Genomic DNA, 12,031 nt, shown 5'->3' on the forward strand with positions numbered 1-12,031 from the left:
ATAGGCACATATTTTTGAGGGTAGGGACTGCTTAACATGGGTTTCCTATTGCAGTGGGCATTAATCATTGAATAAAAGGGAACATGGATTGTATCCTAGCAATGAAGTTGGGTTCTCAAAGGCTTTGATCGTGCAAGAGAATCCCGATTGAGAAGGAGTCGAGAGGTGAAGTCAGGAGATATGAATGCTTTATATCTGGTGCTCAGTCTTCAGTGACAACCCCACACACAGTTTTTAAATCTACATGCTTGAAATCAACTTTTTTGTCATTGTAAACTTTGCCTCTTTTAAGTATTGTGCAGACTGTACAATTTGCTTCCTACATTGTTGAATCAGATCTTGGTACCTGCATCACATTGCAAGCTCAGAAACAATTTGAATACCTACAGTTCTTGCGCAGAGTTCCTAAACAACTGTTAATTACAGTAAGCCTTGCCTCTGGCTAGGACTAATTTATGTATGTGACGCTTCTGGATTAGTCTCACTTTCCAAGACACAATGATAAAGCAAAGCTCTTCAGCTGAATCTGTTCAGTAATTATGGTCTGATATGAGCCTATGTTTTTGGTATAGTGTTAAATGAGTTTACTATTTCTGGCAAGAAGCTGTTATATCTAAAAGGTTATATTTCAGAAACAGTTCATACCATTATTATACTCCCTTTTGGTGTTGTAATTCACTCAGGTTTCTTTAATAATATTTGCTGAATTTATCTCAAAGTCGTTCTCTGTATGTTCATCTTTTCTTAGAATTAATGAAGAATTAATTTTAATAACACTAAATAAAAGATCAGTCTTATGAATAATATATGGAGGGAAAGAAATGGCTTAATAGAGTGTTATGCAGACCCAACTGTATTAGAACAATACAGCCTAACGAATATAGTGAAACAAGAAGATCTGGGGAATTATGAGCACCAAGACATAGAAATGGTAGTACAGTTCTTCCACATAGCAACAGCAGAGGCTTTCCATGAGGCTGGGGTGATTTTTCTGCAGAAGCATTTCAAAAGTAAGTTTTACATTTTACTATAGTGAAACAAACTTGAGTGCTACACAAAATGATTTCTCATGCAATAACAGCTGCCATGTTGAGCAATATAAAGATACTTCTACTTGCTGGTTGTAATTATAGATTGGCCTAGAAACATATTTTCAGTTTGTACAAGAAAGATTCTCTTTAGCTTAGGGTCAGTCTGTATAGGGAATTTAATGGCTCCTTGTGACACCCCAGTTGTAATATAATAACACTATTATAACACTTTATTTATATTCTGCCCTATCTCCCCAAGGGGACTCAGGGTGGATCACAGTACACATGCATTGCAAACATTCAATGCTGTTTGGAGACAGGACAGAATGGAACGAGACAGACAGAAGGAGGCATGTAGCGGTGAAGTCCAGGGTTTTTGTTTTTTTTTGTTGTTGTTTTTTTTTGGTGCTTTGGAGGTTGAGGTTGAGCTCAGATTCAGTCACGGGGGGTGCTGTTGCTCCATTCTCTATGATGAAGAGATATCAGGACTTCCTCCTTCCACCTTCCTCTCAGTCACCGCATTTCTGGTCTTGTTATTTATGGTGTTGTAAAATACTTCTCCCAAAATTTGCGGTACCTAATTTTTCTACTTACAGCTTATAAGCTGTTTTCAAAATGCTTAGGTAAACAGTGAGCTGAGCTTGACAGTTGGGTGCTCAACCCCGACCGGGCTTCGAACTGCCCACCTTTCGGTTGGTAGATCTTATTACTGCTGGTGATTTACCAACTGTGCTACAACCCATTTCTAGAACTATTTATTTTAGGGGTCATTGCCATCTTACTGAGCTTGTATATAATCCTAGCTGTCCCTAACAAAGGTATGTGTGACCAGTAGCCAGGTCAGACATTGCATTAAATGACCGTTCATCTTTAGGTTGTTGTGTGTTTTCTGGGCTGTATGGCCATGTTCCAGAAGAATTCTGCCCTGACGTTTCGCCCACATCTATGGCAGGCATATATGGAACATCAGGGTTTTATGTTTCATCTTCTCTTCTTCTACATTTGCAAGAAGAGGCAGTATAAATATTCTACATACAATTATTTATCATAGTTGCAATACAGGTAGTTGCAGATTTGGTTTTACATAACTCAGTCCCAGCAATTCTTGTTCAGTTTGTGATGCCCATGGCATAATTCCCTCTAGAAGTTTTTCTCTGCCTTGAATGTAAAACTGAATTCTGCACGTGTACAGAATACAATCAGGCTAACTAGATTTCTTTGGGTTCATATGTGAATGTTTGTGGCAAGGTTCAAGGTGGGTCACATTCATAAAGTCATCGTTAAAAACATTTGCATTTTCAAAAGTCAATCACTGAAAACACTCCCTGACCATCCTGCGCCATAAAATTGTTTACTTCCTTCCTAATTCCTTTTAAACTTCTATTTATTAGTTCCTTTATTTTGTTTATTGCATCCTCTGTATGTATATTGAACTGTACTGGGTAAAGTGAACATTCTTGATGGATCCTTTAATTTATTACAGTCATTTGTTCAATAGAATTTCCTCTAATTATGACTTCCTGATTATATATAGATTCTGCTCTCTTGGAAATTTATTCCACTTTTTATTAACATGGTAAATATTTTGTTCCAGCTGAGGCTTTCAAATGTTTTTCTCAATCAATAATGCTGCCTAAGTGCCCTTCTCTACTTTTTCATCCATATTAAAATTGCAAGGCTGGTTTCCTAATGACACTTCCTCCAGCACACTTCCTCCCCATGTTACAAACAAGATAGGTTCTGTAGGTTTGTTCTTAAGTTGAATTTTCTATGTAAGTTAGAATGTGTACATTTTTAAGTGTAACTCCATACACACACACACTTTGGATAGCATAGGGAAGGATTTGTTTTGCTCTCTTTGCCCATGTTCAGAAGATTTCAGCTAATTTTCTGTCACTGTGATAATTGGATTTTGAAAAAAAATTAGCTCGTTGTAGAACCAAGGATTGGTGATAAAGCTTCAGTGGAGACACTTTCCCCCCATGATAACTCTTTCACCAAAAAACAGAGTATATCAGAACAACTTGTATTTGACTGAAAACTTATTGCTAATTCACTGTGGAAAACATATTGATATAACTCATCATTATGATAAAGGAAAAAAGAAGAAAGCAGAGGAAAACAGAAATAAACTTCTGCCCATTGTGGGAACTTGTGTCTTGGCTTTAAGAAGGAGCAATGATTCAGGACCTATTACCTGTGAAGAGCCTTTGCACAATGATGGTAATTTCAGGGCCTTGTTGAGATCTCGTGCTGAATTAGGAGACACTGATCTGAAAAGTCATCTCAAAACTGCAACTATGAATGGCCAGTATACTAGTCCTCAAATATAGAATGAGCTAATAGACATTTGTGATGACAAGATAGTAAAACAATTGTTGAAAGACGGTGTTCTTCTATTTTGCCAGATTAAACTTTGAATTTGAGTACCTCAGAACAGTTATCACTTTCAGTAAGGTATGTTGCTGTTGATGTTGAAGCTGCAGGAATAAGAGAAGACTTTATAGACTTTGTGAAGATAAGTGATTTGACAGATGGAGGACTTGCAGGCATTATTCTGAAAGCACTGGGGAAAATGACCTGAACGTGCAGTACTTGTGTAGCTAAGGTTATGATGGAGCTGCTAATATGAGTGGAGCCTCCAGTGGCTCAGTGTGTTAAAGCACTGAGCTGCTGAACTTGCAGACTGAAAGGTCCCAGATTCAAATCTGGGGAGCGGAGTGAGCGCCCGCTGTTTGCTCCAGCTTCTGCCAACCTAGCAGTTCAAAAACATGCAAATGTGAGTAAATCACTAGGTACCGCTCCGGTGGGAAGGTAACGGCATTCCATGCAGTCATGCTGGCCACATGAGCTTGGAGGTGTCAACGGACAACGCCGGCTCTTCGGCTTAGAAATGGAGATGAGCACCAACCCCCAGAGTTGGACATGACTGGACTTAACGTCAGGGGAAACCTTTACCTTACCTTATTAGTGGTGCACAGGCAATTATATCTCAGAAGTATCCAATTGCTGTCTACATCCACTGTTGTGCTTATTCACTAAATCTAGCCTTAGCAAAGATTTGCAGCACTTCACCTATCAAACTGATGAGGAACAATAGCATCAGTGTGCAATTTCTTCAGAGCATCATCAATCAGACTGGAACTGTTGAAGAAAAATAAAAAGACTGTATCAAGAGCAACCAAGAGCAAACAACCTGTTTCTTCTGTGTGAAACCTATTGGATTGAGTGACACAATGCAGTTTTTACATTTTGTTGAACTGTAGTGGTAGTGAGAACACTTGAAGAACAAAAAGAGAGTCCTCTATACAACAGTGAGACTTCTTCCCAAGCCAGACACCTTCTTTTAGCTGTTCTGAATACTTAATTTGTATTCAGTATAGAAAAACATTACAAAGAGTAGATATATGTAGTCTACAACATGTTGCCAGTCTCTAAGAAAAACCTAGGGAAATGCGCACAGAATCTGTGAAAGAATTTCAGGAGATCTTTGACACAGCAAGATTGGTGATGGAATCTATGGGTAGAGAAGTTAGGATTTCTCGCATCTGTTCAAGGCAGACTTGTAAAAGCAACATCCTGGCAACTTCACCAATGCCAATGGAATATTATAGGCTAAATGTGCAGATCCCATTTCTGGACTTTTCCTGCCATCATCTTCAAGAAAGGTTTACAAGGCCCAAGAAAGTAGTTCAGGAACTGCAAGTATTCCTCCCTATTAATTGTAGCCATTTAAAATCCAACTTTACAATGAATGCCTTCAAGATACTGACACATTGATGGAAGAGGTTGACCTGTGGTGTAGAAAATGGAAAAAGATTATACCTGCAGAAAACCATCAAATGCACTGGAAGCATATATCGTCTGTGATAGACATTTTTTTTTCCAAATGTGAAGAAACTTCTTCAAATTTCTGCAACATTGCCAGTGTCAACAGCTACAAATGAATGGTCATTTTCAACTCTTAAATGTTTGAAAACATACATAAGAAGCATAACGGAGCAAGAAAGACTGGCTGGACTTTCACTCTTGAGTGTCCACCGAAGTTTATGCATAGAGTCTGATTTCTGTCAAAGTGTATTGACACACTTTTCAAGTGTTTTCAACACTTGAAGTGTTTTCGCCCACCAATTTTGTGTCCTGGCTATGAGTCTGCCTGTATCTAAGTCCAAAGATCATTTGATTTTAAGAAAGAAAGTTCCATGTTTGGAGGTAATCCATTAATATATAGCTCTCAGTGTTATTCCTGTTCGAGGTCCTAACCACCAATAGTTCTCAGACAATTTGTATAGTTCACACATTCAGCTGGTATCTATGTATTTTTGTAGGTGCCAAAAGCCCTATTCTAGTATTGAGAAGCTAATGCATTTCATGCACAAGGAGGGAAGCATGCAGGACCATGTTCTCAATAATCACTTTTCATAGAAGAGAGTGAAATGTCTGAAGATGACAGCCTGCTATATCTATGAAAGCTCTTCACATGAGAGAGCATCCAGAAATACAACAGAAAAGCATAATGAGAAAAGCATTGTCTGATATTGGGTGGAGTGTGGGTGAGTGGTTGAGATATGAAGAAGAGGGTTGAAGCTAAAGGAGGCTGGTGAGATGATCTACTCAGGCTCTCTCAAAACTAACACAGCCAGTATCACTAACTATTATCATATGTTAACTTCAATAGAATCTTGTGGCTTCATAGGAGCATTGGTGATAAAAAAAATCCTGGGATGTAGAACTTCAAAACTGCCCACCACCAACAAAATCTAGAATTCAACATTATCAGAAAACCCAGAGAAGAAAAGCATTGTGAGGCATTGTTCCCAGAAGCCAATGCTGACAGCCTGGCTGCTTGTTCTCCATTAAAGGTGATCCCCTTCCCAACCAAGGTCCAAACAACATTTAGAACAATTTCATTGGCTAGATCTTTTATTTAGTTTCTAAGAAATATATTGATTAAGCACAGATTATAGGGATGACACCAATCTTCTTTATGCATCACAAAGATGCATAAGGAAACGGCCAGCACAGGTCCTTAATTTTATTCTCTGCAAATAATGACTTTCTATTTCCGTACCTAGTGAGTCTTTTTTGCACCTCAGGTCACAATTTAATCTCTCTTTAACCTTAATTTAATGCCTAATTTAATCTCAATATGACAGCTAATAATTAAGAGTACTCAAGTGGTGCTGCATAATGTTTAGTTGGGTTACTCAAGTATATATATGCATATCATGGCCGAAAATACAATATTTTACAACATGCAATTTAGAAAGAATGCTAAGACCTGTTTTTCCTTTTGAGAGGAACCATGGAAGCAGGGTTCAGAAATCACAAAAGACTGAATTTTCATTAACCTAATTAAGAGGTGGTTAAGAAAGCATAACTATTTGAACAATTTGGCTGGTTACATCATTTATTTCATTTCTAAGAAATGTGATATTAGTGAGATATTTAATAGATATTTAATGTAAAGGGACATCCATTTTACCATTTCAGTAAGCAAACATCATGTTGCAAGTGATTCAACACGATGGTGGTCATCATGTTATTTGAGCTTGTTGAACAAAAAGAAATAGAAATTGATTTCCCCATAGTTGCAACTTATTCCCTGGTCTAGAAAACCATGTTGTTGTTTTTGTTAAAATTCAACCTGAAATTTTCCAATCCATTTTAACATTCATTAAAAATATTAAGAATGTAAGAATATAAGTGGAATTATGTTGAACTAGTCTGAAGTCTTACTTAAGCAAATATTCTGCACACACAGTGGCCAGTACGACAATTGCTATGGGAGGCTGAATAAAAGAGAGTATTAATGATAAGGGAATTCTCATTTATGAAGGGAAAATAATGCAAAAATGATATACATATCTTTGCAATCAAGAGATTAAGGTGTGGCATGTCAACCATACGGAATTCCTGTCATATGTTGCTAAGCATGTGAATGATGCCTATATATATGTTCATGTCATCACTCCTGACTTAATTCCCTTCATGAATGTGGTCTAAGATATACCTCATGTACTTAAATAGGCATGCATACAGATTGCCAATGAACACTTTAGCTTTCCCTTTTATTAGCAGTTTCAGGTAGCTTAAGTATTTCATGTATTTATATTTATATTCACAAACATTTGTGGTAGCAGAGTTATGTAAATGTCAACATATTTTGCGCAGTTTCGCGGAATCACACTGGAAAACATTGTTATCTGAAAATGAAATAAAAATTGTGTTAAACTTAACAATTGTGCCCTGAGTGATTTATATATTAAACTATTTAATGTAAAACAAGATTAAAAATATTGCAGCTCACTGCAATATTTTCTCCTAGCAGAAAGCACTCAGATGGAAAATTTCGCACATTTCAAGTAGATTTTTTGCCTGAATGGTTTTCACATTTCTCCCCACCCTCCTTTAAAACCTAGTTGTGTGTCAAATGATTTATTCTCCTCTAACAATGCAGTACAAGTGGCCAGGAAGGTGTGTAAGTGTTGAAATGGTTGATGGCAGTTGGCCAATTAAGTGCCCTACTATATTCAAATTTTCCTCCTTTTGTGCTTACACATGCTAATCTTGTTCAACACACTGATCTTCTGCCCAGCAGGAAAAGCTTGCTTAGCAATGTAATATGCCACAATGAGAATATCTTAAATGAACAGATACTAACATGTATCCAGGGGGAGATTTAACCAAATGAACTACTGTAGAACATAGCCAGAATCTCAGATGTTGCCAACAGATAGAAACTAATTATTATTGAAAAATAGTTAATCTAGGGCAGAATATTGCATGATACTTCAGTTTGCAAGATACAATTTGTGTCCCGTGTTAGGAGAATAATTAATGAAAAGTGCCTTATTAACTAAAGTATGTTCTAATGAGTAGTACAGAAATTGACTCTCAAATGGTGGGATGCCCCAAGGCAGGTCTGCACAACCTGTGACCCTCCAACTCCCAGAAGCCCTAACCAGTTTGTTTAATGGTCAGGAATTTTGGAAGCCAAAGTCCAAACACCTGGAGGGCCACAGGTTGTGCAGACCGTGCCCATAGGAATGGGCATCAAGGTTTGAGGAGGAACAGAATGGGATCTTTTCTTCCACAACAAGTGTGATCTAGGTGGCTTGATACTAGCTGAAAAATGATCCCTTTGATGCACATTGGTCTCAATCCAATCTCTAGTCTCTAACTAGTTTAGTCTCTAACTAAAGCAAGCTCATTGAATCTATTGCTGAAGAATAAGTCAAAGCATATACAATGTTTCTCAAACTATACTCCTCCAAATGTTTTGGATTTCAACTCCCACAATTTCTAACAGCTGGTAAGGTGGCTGAGATTTTTTGGGAGTTGAAGTCCAAAACACCTGGAGGAGCACAGTTTGAGAAACGCTGCTATAAATTCCATTGTGTTGACTGGTCTACTGCTGTAGAGAACAGAAACTGATGGGAAACTTGAATCATGAACTCAAATCTTATTTGCGAAAGACAGCAATGGTGTTTTAACAATGGTTACAGTATGGTAGAAGCCCCAGATCCACAGAGGATACATTCCCAGATCTGTAAGGATTTGTGAAACCCTGGCTAATAGTAAATCTTATTGAAATTAAAGAATACAATAGAGTCCTGCTGGAACACCTAACAAATACAGTAGAGTCTCACTTATCCAACACTCGCTTATCCAACGTTCTGGATTATCCAACATATTTTTGTAGTCAATGTTTTCAATAAATTGTGATATTTTGGTGCTAAATTCATAAATACAGTAATTACTACATAGCATTATTTCGTATTGAACTACTTTTTCTGTCAAATTTGTTGTATAACATGATGTTTTGGTGCTTAATTTGTAAAATCATTGTTGTGACTGCGCCTTCGGGGATTATGGTTGATGGTGATGGAATTCGAAGAGGAAGAAAAAACCCTCGTGATGAGGGTTCACTGGAGGAGTTGCGCAGGAAGCGACTTAGAGAGCTATATGGGGGATATTCTGAGGAAGATTCAGATGGGGAGATGGATGCTGAAGAACAGGTGGTGGCTGGGGAAGCGGGCACTGAATGGGCACAGCCACCGGAGATGTCTGGGGATTTGGGGTCTATGGATACTTCTGAACCTGGGGTTTCTGCAGGAGCTGATCCCAATTGGGATGCTTGGAGAAGGGAGGATGGTTCTTTAAGTGTTCATGGGGCTAAGTGTGGGCAGGATGATTGGGACTCCGACGAATTGCTAGGTACTCCAGATCCACGAGCTCTAGCTGTGTGGAGTTCAGACTCTGAGTAGATTTGGGACACCTGGTGTTTGGGTGTGAGTGTTTGGTCACCCAGGAGGAAGGGGAATAAAATGGGAATGTTTGGCCACTGCACTTTGCGTGTGGCAAGGTGTTGCTGAGGCGCCATTGGGATCTCTGTGCTGGACTTGGACTGTGATTCGGATCTGCTGATACCATCTTTGTGCCTTTTCGTGGACCTGGTTTGGATGACTGCACCCTCTTCGGACTCTGGATTGGTATTTGACCTGGCTTCTGTCTTCGCCCTCTGACTGACTACTTTTCCCGGCTTCTGACTACTGGTTTGTCTTTCGGAATTTCTGCTGCCTCCTGACCTGACCTTGGATTCTTCTGACGACGGCTATTCATCATCCCTTTGAGGCTCTCGGCTTAGCTGCACCGTGGAAGCAGTTTTACTGCTTTTCTAGTTTGTTTATTTTCCAGCAATTAACTCTATTTGTTTTCCAAAGCTGAATTGAAGCATTATTTAGTTTTTTATTGAATGCCAGCATGGGAAATTAGCGTGGCTCGTTTTTGAGTTACTATTGTCCAATCTACTCTCGAAACACTGATAAGTGAAGTGTTTCAAGGATATTTCCTGTGTTTATGTTATTTTTTGGCTTATCTTCGGAATAAACTCTGTTTTGTAACTGGCGTCTGACTCTTGACAATCATAACCTAATTTGATGTTTAATAGGCTTTTCCTTAATCCCTCCCTATTATCCAACATATCCACTTATCCAACGTTTTGCCGGCCCGTTTATGTTGGATAAGTGAGACTCTACTGTATGTAGAAAGGGTTTGCTTTATCAGACGTGGCTAAATTAAACTGTAGCTATGGTGGTTGGACTATACTGGCAGTCCCCAAGTTACAATCATCCAACTTACAAATGACTCACAGTTACAAACGGGGTGGGACAATAGGAAGTGAGAGAAATCTACCCTTCAGAAGGAAAATTCACTCTTGAAAGAGTTATCATGGGGAAAAGGTGTCTCCACTGAAACTTTATCACAAAGTCCTTGTTCCATAACAAGACAGGTTTTACAAAATCTAGTTATCACAGAAACAGGAAATGAGGTGAAATCTTTTGAACAGGGGTACAGACAGCAAAACAAAGACCACATGCATGTTAACCCTTCTCTATGCTATATATATCTGGAATTACATTTTTAAAATGTACCTGTTCCAACTTACAAAGGAATTCAACTTAAGAAGAAATCTAAAAAACCTATCTTATTTGTAACTTGGGGACTGCCTGTACATGGTTTCAGAAAGGGTTGAAATATTCCTTTCCTCTAGTAATGCTGGGGTCTGATTAAATGTTCCCCAGGCATATTTTGCTACTATTATTTTGTGTCCTGGCCACCATTTTCACCTATTCGTGGCTATTTTACTGGTCCAGTAAGGAGGAAGAATGAATACTAGAGTCTTGGAGACAGAGTGAAGACAGAATGACTTAGGAAGAAGTAGACCTGTACGGGGAAGGCAAACTGGCTAAGCAGGGCAACTAAGGGAGCCTTTAGCCAAATGACAATAATGCAATAGGTCAGCTTAGTGGACTGGGTAAGGCAACTGTGAAATGACATGAAAGGAAAGGCTACATTTGTATTTATATACAATGAAGGATTGAAATATTTCTGGTTGGAATAATGGTACTACAGCTCATACATTAGAGGTATTTAAAGTGAGGCTCATTATAGCAACCAGTGTTTTGATGTAATCAACTGGTAAAATTGTCCTCATCTTTGCTTTTCATAATATGGTAGTCCTAGGCTTAAATACCTTAAAACACAAGATCCTGTTTGATCTTGGATGCTAAGCAAGGTCTACTCTGGTTGGTACTTGGATGGGACACTGACAATAAATACCTAGTGCTATAGGCTATATTTCAGAGGAAGGAATTGGCAAAGCTATCTCTGAGTATTTCTTGTCTAAGAAAACTGTGAAATTCATAAGGTTCACATATGTTGACAGGCAACTTTAAATCACACAACACGCATATATCTCTGGTACATGCCTGCTTTGGTCTTTATTATATTAAATGAAAAATATATGTTTGACCAAGATCCTATTATGTTCCAGGGGAACGGAACCCCCTAGCAGTGTAGCTCCTTCCACTCTACTTACACCTCCATTCAGAGGCCAGATCTTTCTAGAGTCACCCATTTCCTGAGTGTATGGCACTTGTGAACTGTTGTGTGCAATTTCCAAAGCCCACCCATGCCATGGTACTTTGGCTTTGAGGGTCCCTAACAGTTAGTTAGGAGCCCTGGTGGCGAAGTGTGTTAAAGCACTGAGCTGAACTTGCAGACCCGAAGGTCCCAGGTTCAAATCCTGGGAGCGGAGTGAGCGCCTGCTGTTGCTCCAGCTTCTGCCAACCTAGCAGTTCGAAAACATGCCAATGTGAGTAGATCAATAGGTACTGCTCCGGCGGAAAGGTAATGGCGCTCCATGCAGTCATGCCAGCCACATGACCTTGGAGGTGTCTACAGACAACGCTGGCTCTTTGGCTTAGAAATGGAGATGAGCACCAACCCCCAGAGTCAGACATGACTGGACTTAACGTCAGGGAAAACCTTTACCTTAATAGACACTGAAGAAATAAACATTGGCTGGGAGTGTGAGCCTCCTTTCCTGTTGCTTTTATTTGTGTAGGCTCCATCTACACTGACAATTTAACACAACTCTGAGCTGATTCAAAACTGCAGTCACTACAAAATGCACACTGCTAATGGATGCTGCA

Source organism: Anolis carolinensis, chromosome 3 (assembly GCF_035594765.1).
Source record: "Anolis carolinensis isolate JA03-04 chromosome 3, rAnoCar3.1.pri, whole genome shotgun sequence".
Lineage (NCBI taxonomy): Eukaryota > Metazoa > Chordata > Lepidosauria > Squamata > Dactyloidae > Anolis > Anolis carolinensis.